Source organism: Cetorhinus maximus, chromosome 10 (assembly GCF_964194155.1).
Source record: "Cetorhinus maximus chromosome 10, sCetMax3.hap1.1, whole genome shotgun sequence".
Classification (NCBI taxonomy): Eukaryota; Metazoa; Chordata; class Chondrichthyes; order Lamniformes; family Cetorhinidae; genus Cetorhinus; species Cetorhinus maximus.
The window spans coordinates 113,083,616-113,101,392 of NC_135888.1; the positions used below are offsets into that span (position 1 = coordinate 113,083,616).

Consider the following 17,777-nt stretch of genomic DNA (forward strand, 5'->3'; position numbering starts at 1 on the left):
ATGGCCTTTTCCTGATCCTATGTTCCTATGTTCTCCCAAAATCACAGAATATACAACTCCTCAGTGGATCTGGTTATAAATGCAGTACTATAAATTAGACAGATCAGAAATATCCTAGATTTTATTTGAGTTGATATTATCTTTGAGGGCAATAGTGGCTACAGTTGGCTATGAACAAGAGCAGAGAAACAGTCAGGCTTCCCACTCTTGAATGCTATTCAATGATTTGCTAATGTGTGCATCTGGATGTCGGACAAGATATACTTCTCACAGGTGAATAGCTTGCTAACACTTATTGCCTGAGCTCATGCTGAAGAATGGGCACTTGAGTGAGATACTGGAGGATGGCCATATATTATTTAAATGTAGCTCACAGGTTTCTATCAATAAACAAATGTTATTCAAGGGTTACAATTAAAGGATCAAAATTTTCCATAGGGTTGACCCCAACATACACAGAGAAGCATGCAGGAATTAAAATGACCTATGACACAATTATTTAATTGCACACCACTGATGGGGTTTGTCCCTACAGCTTAAAGAAATACTGAAATTGGTATGGCTATATGTAATGCAGCTGCCAATATAGCAGTACTTTGACTGCATTTCTCTGTTCAATACTTTTGTTGGTAGTTTTAAAATCAATAATTTTACCGTGATTTGACCATTGTGTAGTCTGATTCAATGTGTTATTTAGTATAGAAACTAACATGTTCTGAAACCATTTTGAATTAATCCAGGAGACATTTCAGAAAGTAACCAGTTACTGCATTATTGGAAACCAGCCAGGGCAAGTAGTAGCCTCAATTGGGAGACAGTTGAAGAATAAGTAATTAATCAATGGATGTATTGGTAAGGCTGGTAATATAACCTTAACAGAAAGTATGTAATGTTTTATGTTTCATAATTAACATTTGATTTTAATATACTAAATGTACATTATGATAAGTCTGTACACTATAAAATGTGTTTCTTAAGCCAGTCTGAAAAGATAAGGTGTGCTAAAGTTAAAACCTTCATGACCTTGGGAAGTTACATGAAAACGGGTAAAGAATAACGTATTGTATTACTGTATGGGAAAATGGTCACATGAAACATTCTGAGTAGCCCCCATTGTATTACTGCTTGAGGAGATGCTCGCAGATGTCAGGAACCAATTATAAATTGGCAGTTGGTTAAGTTAACCAATTATTGTTCAACAGTTGGGCTAATTCAAGATAAGAAAATGTGAGCTGAGGGTATAAAAATTAAGATTTCGGAAAGCCATTTTGTTAGTGCGTTATCCACGTATGAATGACCAATTGTTATCATCGCTTCATGTCTTCGGCCTGATCACCTGATGAAGCTGTGAGAAGTCTGTTTTGTTGTTAAGTTAAGCTTTCTCCTTTTACTGTTAATTGAAGCTTTGTCTTCTACATTTTTAACCTGTTACCTTTCCACCTTTTAATTGTCAATAAATCTTTTGAATTTACCATTTGTAGTGTTCAGTCTTGCCTAATGGTTAAGTCTAGCGTGAACCAAATTATTTATTAGATCATTCACAATTGGGGATTTACTGCAAGCAGCTTGTACCCTTAAATTAGCAGTGACATTAATGCTGACTACAGTTAGCCTTTTATATTAGCCAAAGATACTCAGCTAGAATTGCTTATATGAAATTTCCTGATGTAGTCATAACAGTATATTATTATACACATGAATGCACATGGTCATCACAGGTATTCATTAATTCATTTTTATTGTGACCCAGGATACATTTTGATATAAGCAACTGAAAAAAATAACTATAATTCAGTCTAAAAGCATTTGAATGTAATCACAGAGTCAGGGATTATTTACAATCATGACTTTACAGTATTTTCACAGGAGGACAGTCTTGAAGATTTCCAGTTATTCATAATGGGTAGATTCAAATAATGAATAAGCTGCTCCAACATTATTTAATGCTACTTATAATCACATATTGGCAACTCAAACCAGTGTTTATTTCTAATAATTGGGAAAATAAATCTTAGGCATTTTATTTGATAAGTAAATATCAAAGTCCAGTTGTTATGTAGGATGAGGGAGGCTTGTGGAATGTATAAGAGGGAATTATGCCAGGGTATTTTAATGAACGTCATGTTGCATAATGTTTGAGCTGAAAGGGCTCACAGGAAGGGAGACACAGGGATAGGCTTATGACGAGTGATAAGTGGTGTAGTGACTATTTTACAATAGTAAGAAATTCATGTTATATTGAAATAAAGTTTAATGATGGACATTTAACTAAGAGGAGTTTTCACATAACACAAAATGAACAGGGCAAAAAAAGACAATTAATCTATTGACTCAGTTCTTTCCAACAGAGTATGTTACTTACACTGTCTTGGACTCTTTCAGAGCTAAAACTTGAACAAACTCTAGAGTTTCTCCTCAACCCTGAAAGATGTCCAAATCAAATCTACAGAACGTCACTGTGACAATGTACTTTATTCAACCTTCACTGGCTGCATTTCAATGATGACATTATCTTGATCCCAGCAGGATCGGAACCATCATGTCACATAGAATTTTCATCTCATATGTCTATACTTATTCATATAACCTTCAATTTCAGGATTAGCCAGATATTAGTTCAGCTCTGTTGTTGAAGTGTACAGCTGGCTTAGCATCACCTGTTTGTACCGGGCATCAACTCTACACAACTAATTCTCTATGAGAAACTCGTGGTATAGATTATTAAACTGTATAACCTCATTTAAAGAAGTATTGATTTGATACTTGTGACCAGTTCTTCAATTATACAGGGTTTAAATTAGGCAAAGGCCACAAGTTATACATGCCATATTGAAGGCTACAGTATCTTAAGAGCCTTTAAAGTGAAGGGTTACTGCATTAGCATCAATTGATTTTTTCTGTAAAACATGGAAATTGAATGCTTTCAACAAAAACAAATAGAAATGCGGAGGTACAGTAGTAATTAACAATGAAAGCTTTCATAGATATACAGAAGTATATAGTAGATATACAGTCTACTTGGAGATATACAGTTTTGGGTGTGGGGAATTTTTGCTTGCTGATTCACTAGGAGTGGAGTGGGAGTCCAGTTATACATGGGAAATGTAGGAATTCCTTGCATGTTGCAGAGTTTTAACTACACAGGGTGCAGCAGAGTCTGATGGTGGAGGGAGTTCAGGGGTCTGGGCTGCTGGGGAGGAACTTGCCTTCTCCCCAAAGCTGTCCTCGCCCCACTGCAGCTGCGAGGCTCCCTGAGGTTCAGGGCAGCTGGCTACAGTTAAACCTGCAAAGCAGGTTACAGCTTAGAATTCCAGCCTCATTAACATTTTTCAAATGCCAAACCTCCTCTGGAGCAGCTTGGCTGCCTGCCCACTGCCTCGCCTTGGTGAAACCCAGAGGTCGGTGTTGGAGTCAGCTTCCCAACACATTCACAATTTTGCCCATTTAAACCCCGCCTGCTCACCCATGTTAAAATTCCAACCATTCAGAATTTTAACCTGCCAGGAGTTAAAGTATCATAGCCCTCAATGGATGAATTTTGTACTGACACTAAAAAATCACCTACCATAACTGGCTGCCAGTTTGGAGTTGTGGTCCGAAAACACTAACAAAATTTCAAAACATGATGTAAAGAATAAGAATTTTAAGTTATTAGTTACCTTGAAACAGTAGTCTTGGTCATAACAGTTGTACACCGGCCCAGACTTTAACAGAGAGGTGAGGAGGAAAACAGCCAAAGAACTCAGCAAGTTCACGGAAGTGGAGATCCTGCCAATCTTAATGACACTGGCAACTGGCCAAATTGTAGTTGGGAGGGAGCACTCATGGTGGGAGACACTTGAGAATAGCCCTCAGGCTGTGAAGAGAACTTCCAGCAACAATCAACAGTGGGCATCTGACAACTGGCTTTGTGTCTGGCATGATTCCAACAATTGGACTGTTCTCCACTTGCCCTGACTCCAGGTTTTGCTGAGATTCCTTGATACATTCACTCAAATGCTGCCTTGAAGTTATTCTCATCTCCTCTCTGCCAATGGGTGAACTGAGATTGAGAGGCCATTGAGTGGATGGATTGGAAGATACCACAATGTTCAAGAAAAAAAAACTTGCAGAGATAACTTAAGTGTTGCAAACAAAAGGATAATGGAATGAAAACAAATATTGCTAGAAATTCTAGCAGGTCAGACAGTGCCTGTGAAGAGAAACTGCGTTAACATTTCAGGTTGATGACCTTTCATCAGAAGGATATGGAAGGTTGATGAATAATGAACGGAGAGCAGGGAACTCTACCGGACGGCACCATGGGAGCAGGGAACTCTACCCGACAGCACCATGGGAGCAGGGAACTCTACCCGACAGGACCATGGGAGCAGGGAACTCTACCCAACAGCACCATGGGAGCAGGGAACTCTACCCAACAGCACCATGGGAGCAGGGAACTCTACCCAACAGCACCATGGGAGCAGGGAACTCTACCCGACAGGACCATGGGAGCAGGGAACTCTACCCGTCAGCACCATGGGAGCAGGGAACTCTACCCGACAGGACCATGGGAGCAGGGAACTCTACCCGTCAGCACCATGGGAGCAGGGAACTCTACCCGACAGGACCATGGGAGCAGGGAACTCTACCCGACGGCACCATGGGAGCAGGGAACTCTACCTGACGGCACCATGGGAGCAGGGAACTCTACTCGACGGCACCATGGGAGCAGGGAACCCTACCTGACAGCAGCATGGGAGCAGGGAACCCTACCCGACGGCACCATGGGAGCAGGGAACCCTACCCGACAGCACTGTGGGAGCAGGGAACTCTACCCGACAGCACTGTGGGAGCAGGGAACCCTACCCAAGAGCACTGGGAGATTATCTTCAATATAAGGAATGCAGCAGTTCAAGGAGATGACTCACCATCACTTTCTGAAAGGCAATAAATGCTAGCCTTGCCAGTGTTGACCACATATCCCTTGAATGAATAAAAAAGTTTACTGAGAAAAACCACCATTAGAATACAGCAGAAATAACAAGGCAACTGATTAAACAAAGCAGGCAAAAGGACAGACTGGGAAAATGGCAAAGCAGACATGCATGCCACCAATGAAATAACAGGGAGGGACAACAGCGGATATAGCTGCAATCATCACTATTTTTTTTATTGGTTCACGGGATATGGGCATCGCTGGCTGGGCCGGCATCTATTGCCCATCCCTAATTGCCCTTGAGAAGGTGGTGGTGAGCTTCCTTCTTGAACCGCTGCAGTCCATGTGGTGTAGGTACATCCACAGTGCTGTTAGGAAGGGAGTTCCAGGATTTTGACCCAGCAACGGTGAAGGAATAGCGATATATTTCCAAGTCAGAAAGTTCCCTATTCCCCACCATTCTATCCATTGAAACAAAAGTAAAAGAATACACAGACATAAAAATATTGGCAAAGAAGGAAGAGATAAAATGTGACAAAAAGATGACAGAAACGTATCATATGCAACATAATTGAAGATATATTGTGTTAAACCATTCATGTGACATATGCAGTGCATATATTAATTTTGCCAATCATATACAGTATATAGGGTTGTACAAAGAGGTGCCAATTCAGAGAAAAATACCCTCCAACTGACCTATTTATAAAAGAAATCTTCATTAATTTTCTAAGCAAATCCAGAGAAAATGCTTCCCACTCAGGGCGCGAAAGTTTCTGTTTTTCAAACTAAGTGCTGTGGCAGGCGGGTTCCACAGCTTGTATTCTGCTTCTTGGAATGGTGGGAAATCACGGCCAATTCCGTGCTCTGAAGCTTATTGATTATGCACAGGAAAGTGTCTCTCCGAATCACCTGGCAGGCCGGGAGCTGATGCGCCTGCCCCACTGTTACCCGGTGGGGTTGAAGGTCCGGGCATCATATTTAAATGCCACTGGAGCATACATGTCTCACTGCGTCCAGCCCACCTCTCCCCAGGACACCATTCGAGATGTCCAAAAGCCAAAAGAAGGGGGCTGCAAGCCTCAAGAAGAAGGCAGCACCCCACTTCACCCACCAGCCACTCGAGGCTTTGATCAGAGGAGCGCGGGTGCATAGGGATGTCCTATATCCCAGGGACAGTTCCAGGAAGCACACCAGCCTCACGTCTCTGGCCTGGGTGGCAATTGCAGCCTGGCTGGTAACCGCACCCGAAACACCACCCATTGTGGGAAGAGGCTAAATGATCTCATCCTTTTCGCCAGGGTAAGTCATCTTTCAACTCCCTCCAATATCAAACTCTCATCATGGCATCATGTACTCAAAGGGCTGCTCTCTTCAGGGATCTCACACAACCGTTAGCAGGGGGTAGATATCACCACTGATTGATTAATGGAATCTTTCACATCACCACCATCCCATCTATCATGCGACATCTATCAGATCTGCTGGGGAGGGCTCACCACACACAGGGGATATGCATCTTTCCCTGCCTATGCTCCATTGCTTCTCATCACATGCCTTTCTTTTGTCTTCATCCAGGGCATGCCTGCCCAAAACAGGTAGGAAAGAGCGCAGACCCAGTTGTGGGGGGGCTGAGGAGTTGGGAAGGATGGGGAGCAGGGGGTGTTGGGAGGGGTGGGGGGTCACGGTCGACATCATTGCCCTCAGCGAGCTCGAGGAGGCTGCAGCTGAGATCACTGGGGAGGACAGGGATCATTCCTGTGGGGAAGAGGAGATCGGATTGTCTCAGCAGCCTAGTACAGATCACACCTCCATCAGTTTATCACATCCTGACAATCACAGTGAGTGACACACAATCTAATATTCCTCATGCTCATCAACTAAAACTCCATTCTCTATTGTATAGGCACCAGCACTACGAGGCCCACAAGGGTGCCCACCAGAAGTCCCAGTCCCCAGACCATGTCTGAAGAGGAAGCTGAGGAAGAACCGTCACAATGCCCACCTGCACCCTCCACCAGTACAGAGACATACCTCGGTGTGTGCTCTAGGTTAGACTTGGCCTCACCAACTGGAGAACACCTCACTGACACACAGCAGTCAGAAGCAGGAGCAGCCCAGGTGTCAGGCACTCGGAGGGCTCCTGCAGACCAGCCACCGCTCAGTCTGAGTCAGATGATGAGCCTCAGCCAGTGGCTGCCAATTCAATGCTGGAGATGCAACAACAGGCGGCAGAACGTCAGGCAAAGATTCAGCAATCACTCGGCAGACTAGAGCGAATGATGGAGGAGTCCGTTTGTGTTCTCTCTGATGTTGTGGCTCTGATATGCCAGTGCCTCAAGGTCCCCTTTGGGAAGGTTGATGACCACCATGGACACCTTGGTCCAGCAGATTTTTCTGGATTTGGGCTTGGCCCTGGACTCCATGGCCACCATCACGATGTAGGTGAGACGGAGGGGGTGGGGGGGGAGGCACCTTGACCTCCCTCCAGGTGCATCTTCTCCTCAAGGATTCAGGGGCCCTCAGACACCCACAGGGAGGATCAGCATCAGCCAGACACCCCAGGGACCTCCATTCAGGACACTCCAAGGGTATTCAGCCACTCAGAGTCCTCTCTGCTTGTGGCCCTACCCACTCCATTTGCTCAGGCCGAGGAGGGTGCATCTGCCCGAGCACGAGACCCTTTTCAGGCTGGGACCCTCTACCAGAGGACATCCACCAAGTTCATCACAGACATCTGGACGCAGCAGTCAGCAGGCTGCCTCCACTTGTGCTGCAGGTGTTGGGGCAGCACCCAGGTGTAGTGGTAGGGTTGGAAAATTAAGGAATTTTGAAATCACTTTTGGGGTACAGGTGTGCTACCACTGGAGAAGTGTTGAACTTTTGCGAATAAATTTGATGTTTATGTGAATGGCTTGGTCAACTGGAGGCGTTGTGATTATGTACACTTGAATCCTCTTATTTTGAGGTTTATCCATTCTCTGACTCAGTGACAGTCCGTGAGATTCAGATTCATGTGATGTCAACCTTACTGAAGGTGTTCTCTGTACCCTTCTGTGATGTCAGGGAGATGCGTTAAAATCTTTATTAGAAGTGTGTGATTTATGCGCTTCTAACCTTTCCTCCGCACGGAAGACCATTGTATGAGGGCAGCTCATCAGCCTTGAGGGATTAGCAGCACTTGTGTCTCCTAAGTGGCAGTGGAAAAGGACAAGGTATGGAGGGAGAGGACCATGTTTTCATCTCACTGTCTGCTGTTGTCTCTTAATTATATGGCAGCAACTGCTTCAAGTCGCTTCTCACATTGTTGTCGTTGTTGACTCTCACTTCCCAGAGAGAGCGCATACAGAGGGCTCCGCAGACCTTTGTAGAGATGATGGCCTGGTGAATCATGAGGCCAAAAGTTGCAAGTGTCAATGCTAGACTCATTCCCTAATCAATTGGTTGGAAATGTCTTGAGGTGAAAGGGAATGGCATTGAGGGCCAGGGGGACTGTGGCCATCTCCCCTTGCCTTCAACTTACTCCTCCCGGAATCTGTCAGTTATTAAAGTGTCATGGACATGTCTCCCATGTCTTGCTTCCTCTATGGCATTGTTGCCTTCAAAATGACCCTCATCACCCTCTTGAGGTTCCTGGGACTCCTGACCTTCATCCTCTGAAGAGCCCTCATCCTCCTCCATTTCACCCTCTGGTAAGGGATCACCTCTTTGCAGTGCGAGGTTGTGAAGGGTGCAATACACGGCAATGACACATGAAACCCTACCGGGAGTCCACCTGAGCAGTCCAAATATCTGAAGTGCATCTTCAGAATCTCAGTGGTCTGCTCTGTAAGGGACCGTGTGGAGTTGTGAGCAATGTTGTACCTCTCCTCAGAATGACTCTGAGGGAAATGCACCAGTATCATCAGCCAGCATTTCAGTGGGTGCCCCTTAACCCAAAGCAGCCATTTCTGCTGACGTTCTGGCCCTTCGAAAACCTCAGGCACCTGGAGTGACTCAGGATGTAGGAGTCATGGCAACTCCAAGGGTACCTGGCACAAACTTGCAATATATGCTTCTGATGATCACACACCAGTTGTACATTCATGGAATGGCAGCCTTTGCAGTTTATAAACATTAGGGGCTGCTGCCACAGATCCCTTAAAGCCACATGGGTACAGGCGATTGTACCCTGTGCTCTTGGGAAGCCTGAGATAGCTGCAAGGTCGATTACTCTTGCAGCCTGGCTATCTTTGTCCAGGGCAAACCTCACATAGTGATGTGCCTTGCTGTAAAGGGCATCTGTTACCTCCTTTATGCACCTATGTGTTGCAGATTGCGAGATGCCGCACAGGTTCCCTGTGGATCCCTGGCAAACCCACGGGCAAAGAAATTGAGCACAGCAGTCACATGTGAAGCCACTGGCAGGGGATACTCTCCAAATCCACGGGCATCAGGTCATCACGAAGAATGTGGCATATGTGATCTACAAAAACTCAGGACAAGCGCAGACATGCCCAGTATTGTCTCTCACTCATTTGTAAATAGGATTGTCTTCTTCAGTATACCCTTGGCCTGGTGATTCGCCTCTGTTGTCTGGGTCTCTCCCTCTGGCCCTCTTGTTCTTGCTGTGGTTCCCCTTGAGCCTGGAGAACAGGTGAGACCCCCTCATGGAGCTGCACTGTGCATCGCCTCTCTCTCCTTCGCCTCCTCCATTGCATTAGGACACTCAAAAAGGCAGCATTGAGCCTTGGATCCATTTCTGCTCTTGCCTTCTCTCTGAAATGAAACATTGAAGACATTAGTGAGTAATGGGTCAAGATAATGAAGTTCCCAATCTGTTACCTATTGGAACTGTAATTGTCTACAGTGGTTTCTGCCCTGCTTGCATTGTCGCTAACGCTGCCTTGTCTTTGAGGTGATCAAGATGCCATCCCAGAAACGTTACATCTGAATCCCTCATTGTTATGAGAAGTTTGAATGACAAGCGCTACCTAACCTGGCTCGGTGCTCCAACCTCTGATCTGGCATTCTAATGAACAATAAGTTGCCAATGATTAATGGCTGGGTGCCCTTTGGCCCATTAGTAATGCTAATTCTGGAGAGAACGTGACAATCCTCCATTAATGGAATGCCATATATGCTGCACCTGTGCCTCCTTATCGATTGCCTGCATTCCCAGATTTTACATTCCGATGTTTTAATGCTGATGTGCTATGAATGTGATGTTAAGCCATTGACTTCTGAGTAAAGGCATTGGCTTTCAGGAGGGGCCCCTTACTCCAGCATTGTGCTCCTCCCACAGTCTCAGACCCTTTCTGTTCAGGTTCACTTCTACTTTTGATTTATAACTGCATCATAACTCCAGTGCGGCAAGATGGTGGTTCTGCACTACTATTTCAAAACGGACTTCGACACTCCCCCTCTAGCTGTGTCCCAGAAATCTACCTGGAACCTTATGATGTGAAGGTAGAGCTGCCTCCAGTTATTCCCCAGCCTCCCCTAATAATACTGGATAGTTGTTGTGATGGACATTCCTACCCTCCCCTGCTAAGCCCATCACTATGGAAGCGCCCATGCCCCAAGTAAACCTCTACCCTCCCCATGTAGGCCTCTACCCTCCCCATCTGGAGGCTGTGCACACTCACCTACCGAGGTGAACCTGCCCAGGAAAGTTTCAAATACCCCATCCCCCTTCATTATGTGTTCCCCAAATACATGCTGCAGGTGCTTCCCATTACCAGCACCATAACCATATCATCTGCAGCCCAGTACAGAGACAGGCAAGCCCGTCGACAGCGACTGTGCGCCTGCCCTGCACACCAAGCCGTGCATTATTCCCACTGAGCGCACAGCTCTTGCCCATCCCTCGAGTGGAGTGCACCGTGCTCCCAATGATTACTCCTGCAGCATACCTGCTGCACCCCATCACTGTCTCCATTCTCCGAATGGTGGCTATGAGCCCCAGCTACAGAGCCCCAGGACTGTCTCTACTCTCTGACTGCTTTCCACAGAGCCCCAGGATTATCTGTACTCTGACTTCTGACAGCAAGCCCCAGGCGAAGGACTTTGACTTTCAAGGAGTTCCCCATTGCCCTCAGGACTGCAGACTACACCACTCCACCAAACTTGTGAGTCTGCATGTGACCCATCCCTCTTGTGGCACACTAATTCACTAATTACACCCCCCCCCTTTCCTATTCAGTCTGAGTGTATTCCATCCCATTCATATATATGGTGTCCCTTTAACCCCCTTGTTTGTCAGAATTTCAGTTACCTTTGTCAGGCTCTAGCTTCCCACTACTTGGTCTACCCTTTGCCTCCCATCATTCCCCCCTTCTCCCCCAACCCCTTGCAAAGCCTTCCTTCCCCATTGCCCCATGTGTACCCGCTTCCCCACCCCTCTTTCCCCTTGCAAAGCCTTCCTTCCCACTTACCCGCCATGTGTTCTCCCTTACCCCCTCCCCCAACCTCTTCCCCGGTTGAAATGCTGGTTTCTGAATGCTCAGACCTGTATGAATACCACTGCACAGTGGTGTCCTAGTGGACAATGGTGGTACCCACTGGGAGCAGACCACCCCTGGGCGCAATACTGCTTAGTGTCTGAAAGTTGAGCCCTGCCTGAGTACTGCTGTCCTTGTGACTACGGAGGCAGGTACCGGGAGCAGACCAACCCTACACCCCAGCGGGGTGGCATTCCACTGACATCGCAATGAGACCAGCGCAGTGCTATTGAAGGTAGGCTACTTGTGTTCCACTCACCTCGAAGCCATGGGTGAAGTGATGTCAGACCTCTGCGTACCACCCTTTTCAAACAAGATTCAGACGGATGTGATTTCCCGCTGGCGTGATGTGAGATTGGAAGGTGGCATGTGATTCCGGTGAGAAGCTGATTTAATGAGCATTCATGAGATGGCAATGAATGCAAATGGCGTTCAAGCCACTGCACAACGGAATACCTGAGCCACCATTAACCCGTCATCAAGAGAATCGCAAACTATTTTTGCCCCGGCGGGTTTCCAATTTTTGGCTTCCTGCTAAGTTCTCTGCTCCCATCCGTCACGAAACCCACTGTGGGCGAGATGGGAGAATTCCAACTAATGAGTCTAGCAAACGTGATTAACCCATAAGTAAGTATAATTTCCACAATGGAATCACACATGACTGATTACATTCCACGAGTGATACAGACGCTGTTCCAGCTTTAAAACGAGGCAACATCTCACATTCTCTTCCCAGTAGATCACTTGGTTTCCCATTTCTTTTCCTCATAGGATATAATATTGTAAAATACTGCACAGAGTTCCATGATGGATATATCTCATTGGGAACATAACTCTCCAAAGCTGACAGAAATGCAGAATTACAAGGCAAGATTAAACATCATATACAAGGATTAAAGAAAAGGCATTTGGAACAAAGCCAGGCACCTTTTCTCAAGACAACAGATGCCGAGAATTCCATGCCAGCTGAAGTTTTTCCTGTTTGTGCTCCAAATATCTTTCAAATGTATTGCTGTGAATAAAAGCTATAATCTGTAAATCTCACCCAAATTTTGACGAAGACATTTTTTTTTCTTCTTGCCATCATAAACTACTTCAGTGACTACTAGGCTCATATTTCCTTTCTCTTTGATTTTCTCACAATAGGACTGCCAATCCCCAGGAAGTCCCAAGAAGTAAAACTGCTCACTTACTTAAAATCGTGAAGAGCTGACCACTGCCTTCTTGAGGGGGCTGCATTCTCAGTATTTACGTACTGCACCGTAAAATGTCATCATGAAACAAGGAGATCTTGGCACTAAATAAAGAAAGCAGGCAAACCAGTTTAGACAAATAGAACACAGATTTGTTGAGTCATTGACCAAGGTAGTTAATCAATTGCAGAATGAACAATGCAAGAACGTCATTGCATTGGATTCCCTTAAAAGTAATGGGTCGTAAATTCCGAGCTCCAGGGTGTCATATTGGGGGGGGGGTAGCCCAAAGATGCGCTGGGGAATCCCTTTTGGAAGTTCCCAGGTAAGCTTTGCCTGGCAGTTGCCCAGAAGTGCAAACTTCCCCTTGGCAATTGCCCTGCACTGGAAACCATCGGAGATGTGATTTAAATTGCAATCGCAAACCTCGGATGGTTCTGACTGTGTTACATCAATAGTTACCCAGGAAAATGTGAAGTATTAAAATCTCTTCAAGCTTCTGGAGAACTATTGTATAGATATACATGAACCCATGCGGGATCTCCCCACCCTGCCCCCCTACTTGTTCCCCCCCCACAGGAGTCCTCCACGCCCAGACGTTTCAGGGGACTCCCACCGTCCCTCACGACTATCACCCCCATGCGATTATCCCCACCCCAAAGGGAGTACACCTTCCCAGGCAGGAACTCCCAAACCCACGGGATTCCATCACCCTCACAGGGACTCTTTCCTTCCCCACTCCCGCCACCTCCTGGCCAGGCACGACTAACAACTGCTCCCCCTCCCTCCTCACCATTCTGACTCTCACCCCCAACTCCCCAAGGCCTGATCTAACACCTCTCCCCAGGCCCGACATGGCCCGACCTGACCCGTCACCAAGGCCCAACCCAACCCAACCCAACCCAACCCAACCCGTCCCCCCACTCTGAGGCCTGACCCAAACCCCCTCCCCTCTCTTCACTGAGGCTTGACCTGACACATCCCCACAAGGTCTGATCCAACCCCCAGGCACGACCAAACACCCCAACCCAAACTGAGGCCCGACACAACCGGCCCCGAGGCCCAACATGACCACCCCGCAAGGCCCGACCCGACCATCGTCTAAGGCCCGATCCAACTGCCCCCTAGCCCTGACGCAATCATCCCCAAAGTCTTGACCCAACCCCTCTCCCCATGAGGCCTGACATGACACTCCCCTTCAAGGCCCAACCCAACCCACCACCCCCCATGGCCTGACTTGACACCCCTCCTGAGGCCCCACCCAACCCGACACCACCCCCAAGGCCCAACCTGACCCGAAACTGCCTCCGGAGGCCCAACTACCACCCCCCCCCACCACTCCACCCCGGCCCCCCAAGGCCCAACCAATTACAATAAGATACAACATGTAAAGGGGCACTACCTACATGAACAAGAGGTTATGCCCAAATAGAGGCCGTTTTTGGTTTCTGAACTTAATCCTCCTAGAAACTGTGATCGAATACTTATTACTCACCTGCTGTGGGTGCTGGTTGGAAGAGGACCTTAGTTTTCCGGGTGTTTAGTGAAAGGCCTATTTTCTCATATGATTCAGAGAAGGAGTTGACAATGACGTGTTGCTCAGTTCCTGTGTGAGCAAACACGCAAGCATCACCTGCATGCTGGAGCGCAATGACTGAAGTTGATGTGATTTTGGTTTTGGGTTGAAGACGACAAAGGTTGAACAGTTTTCTGCCTGTTCTGTAAATTTTTTCCACACATGTAAGCAATTTGAAACTCTCATCAGTTAAGATCAATGGTGAGTTCCTGGTTGATGTGGACCACTTTCAGTATATTGGGAGCCTCCTCTCGATGAAGGCAGGCATAGATGACAAAATTCACCGTCACCTCCAATGTGCCAGCTTAGCTTTCAGCTGATTGAGGAAGATCAGGATCTCATTCCACGACTAAAGCCATAGTTTACAGGACAGCGGTGATTTCCAAGCTCCTATATGCTTCAGAGATTTGGACAACCTATAGCAGGCACCTGAAAGCACGGAGAAGTACCACCAGCAGCACCTTTGCAAAATCCTCCAAATTTGATGACAAGAAAGGCCAACTGTTCTTTCATTGCCAATGGATCAAAACCTGAGAGTACCCTACCTTACTGTGGGAGCACCATCACCACAGGGATTGCTGAGGTTCAAGGGAAACGTCAACCAGAATCTTCTCAGAGAAATTAGGGGTGGGCAATAAAATTGGTCCCATTGTGAGATTTGTCCCCAGCCTGCTGCCCCCCTCCTAACTCCAGCAAATTTTCTGTTGACAACACAATTTGAATTGTTTGCTGGGTTCCAAACTGTGCTCTAACTTAGAGAACTTCCCATAAAGAGACTGTCATGATGGTGGGGGTGGGTGGGGGTAGGAAAATCACATGGCTACAGCAGTTTAAAGGAACCTGCTCCTATCTGAATGGAAGAAAGAGTGAGGACTGTGCAGAAACTGGAAAAGCCTTACCGTGAGGGAGAGTAGATTTCCCCACAATCAATTATACTCACTTGGATAGGCAACTAAAATCTTCAACATACTTGTTAGCCCTATCAATGCTGCATGTCCATAAAACGTTACTGGTGTCTTGTATTGCTATAGCTGTGATAACTGAAGAAAAGACTTCCACTAATAAAGCACCTTATACAACCTTAGGATTACCCAAAGTCCTTTACAACCATAGAAGTGCTTCTGAAGATTGGTAGGTGTTGGAATATAGGAAGCGCAAAAGCCAATTTTAAAAAAATATATTCTTTTGTTGTACTTCCTTAATTGCTCTTGACAAGGTGGTGGTGAGCTGCCTTTCTTGAACTACTGCAGCCCATCTGTGTATGTACTCCCTCAGTGCTCCCAGGAAGGGAGTTCCAGGATTTTGTCCCACAACAGTGAAGGAACGGTGATATAGTTCCAAGTCAGGATGGTGAGTGGCTTGGCAGGGGACTTGTTCCAATGTGTGTGCTGCCCTTGTCCGTCTAGGTGGTTGAGGTCACAGGTTTGGAAGGTGCTGTCAAAGGAGCCTTGAGTTGCACTGAGTTGCTGCAGTGCATCGTTTCATAGTACACACTGCTGCCATTGTGTATCAGTGGTGGAGGGAATGAATATTTAAAGTGGTGGATGGGGTGCTGAAAAAGTAGGCTGTTTTGTCCTGAATGGTATTGAGCTTCTTGAGTGTTGTGGGAGCTGCACTCATCCAGGCAAGTGGAGAGTATTCCTTCATACTACTGACTTGTGCCTTGTAGGTGCTGGACAGGCTTTGAGGAGTCAGGAGGTGAGTTACTCGCCTTAGAATTTCCCAGCCTTTGACCTGCTCTTGTAGCCACAGTATTTATATGGCTGGTCCAATTCAGTTTCTGATCAATGGTAACCTTTAGGTTAGTGAGGGGTTCAGCAATGATAATGCCGTTGAATGTCAAGGGGAGATGGTTGGATTCTCTCTTATTGGAGATATTCATTGTCTGGCACTTGTGTGGCGCAAATGTCACTTGCCACTTATCAGCCGAAGCCTGGATGTTGTCCTGGTCTTGTTGCATATTTGCATGGACTGTTTCAGTATCCGAGGAGTTGTGAATGGTACTGAACATGGTACAATCATCAGCAAACATCACCACTTCTGATCTTATGATTGAAGGAAGGTCATTGAAGCAGCTGAGGATGGTTGGGCCTGGGACACTACCCTGAGCCAGTTTGTACAAACATCCACAAACAGCAATGGAGAATGGCCAGATGATTTTTTTCTGCGTGTGATTTCGATTGAGGAGCAAATAATGACCATGACACCAGGTATAAACTTCTCCCCGCCATCCCTCCACTCTTCTTTGAAATAGTGCTGTGGGATATTTTTACGTGCAGCTGAGAGGGCAGATGGGGCCTCGGTTTAACATTCCATCTGTCAGTTTTACTGAAGAAGCTCAGGCCGCTGTGCAACCACTTGGTTGGCAATGACAAGTTGTTGACAGCTCAGGAAATCAATGTGCTGGCTGGTAAAGTCAGAATTGCTGGTTAAAACAGCATTTAATGACCTATTTGATTATTTTTATTACTTACCTAACAGTTCCAAGGGAGCTTCTCCACTTCCCTCCAAACTGGCCTGGGGGCAACCCAGAAGTGAGTGGAATGATGCTGGGATCTAGACCTGAAGTCACTTTCAGAGGTTTTAACTCTCACATACATTCAAACCCTCTTCCGCTTGTCTGTGAAATTCAGTCCCCGCCATGAGTAGATTACCAACTTGCCACGTTGGCATAAAATTGGCACTGCGGATTCCCCACCTGTTAAAGAAACATCCTGATTTTCATTCCATTGATTGTAACAGAAATTAGCTGCTTTCAATCAGAGCAAATTCATGCAATGGAAAATGGATGGCAATATTATTTTTTTCATTCATATGGCTGGGGAAGCAGATATTGTTAGATGTCAAGGTTAAAAATCCATTTAATGGCTTCAGCTGACAGGGTGTGAATGGTTGTGATGCCACCAGGAATGGATCTCTCAGGGCAGAAGTTCAGTATATGGACGATGCTCTGACTTGGACTTGGATGGTAACAGTCACAATTTGAGTCATTCCTCATGTTCCACTTGTGGAGCAAGTGACCACATCTCCCCTGGCCTGTCCTCAAACCGTTGAGGGTTGTCCAGATTTTCCAGCGAAGGCTGAAACCTGGGACGTCATCACTCGAGTCAGTTACCATGTTGTGGCTGGTGCTTTTTGGAGTCAACAAGGAGGTGCACCATCGAGAGACGGGGCTGTTGTCAGTTTGCAGCGTCTGGAGTGTGTTGCAGTGGGGACTATGGGATTTCAGACGAGTGCATGTTTATTTTTATGTCCACAGGAAGGAGGGAGACAGCAACCTTCACTGGTCCTCCTGTTAGAGTTAGTTTTCCAACCTGAAAACCTGCAAACTAATGCTGCCAAGTAGGCAACCAATCCCCGGCCACCAGATCCCAGTCTAAGCAGCAAAAATGCACAGGAAAATATATTTTATTATTGCTCCATCAGTGTTGATGCTATCATTGTGCTTCCAAGCAGTACAAGTATTTTATTCAACGGTTTTTTTTCTTTTGATATGTTTCCATGTCACCATAAGATTTTTTTAATTGTTGAGGAAAGAGACATGCTATCGAAGCTTTTTGCCAAGCACTCATCAGGCCAGCTACACAAGATAAACCGGCAGTAAAGGG

General features: G+C 46.2%; 1 protein-coding gene across 3 annotated transcripts in view; it reads right to left on the minus strand.

Annotated features, from left to right (window-relative positions):
* atp10b (ATPase phospholipid transporting 10B) overlaps positions 1-12,715 on the minus strand; it is a 368,600-nt gene extending 355,885 nt beyond the window's left edge. For all 3 annotated transcript variants that reach the window (XR_013577824.1, XM_078551015.1, XM_078551014.1), the window contains exon 1: positions 12,594-12,715. The gene's annotated coding sequence lies outside the window, so the exon portion shown is untranslated. The remainder of the gene's footprint in view (positions 1-12,593) is intronic.
* Between the last annotated feature and the right edge of the window lie 5,062 nt (positions 12,716-17,777).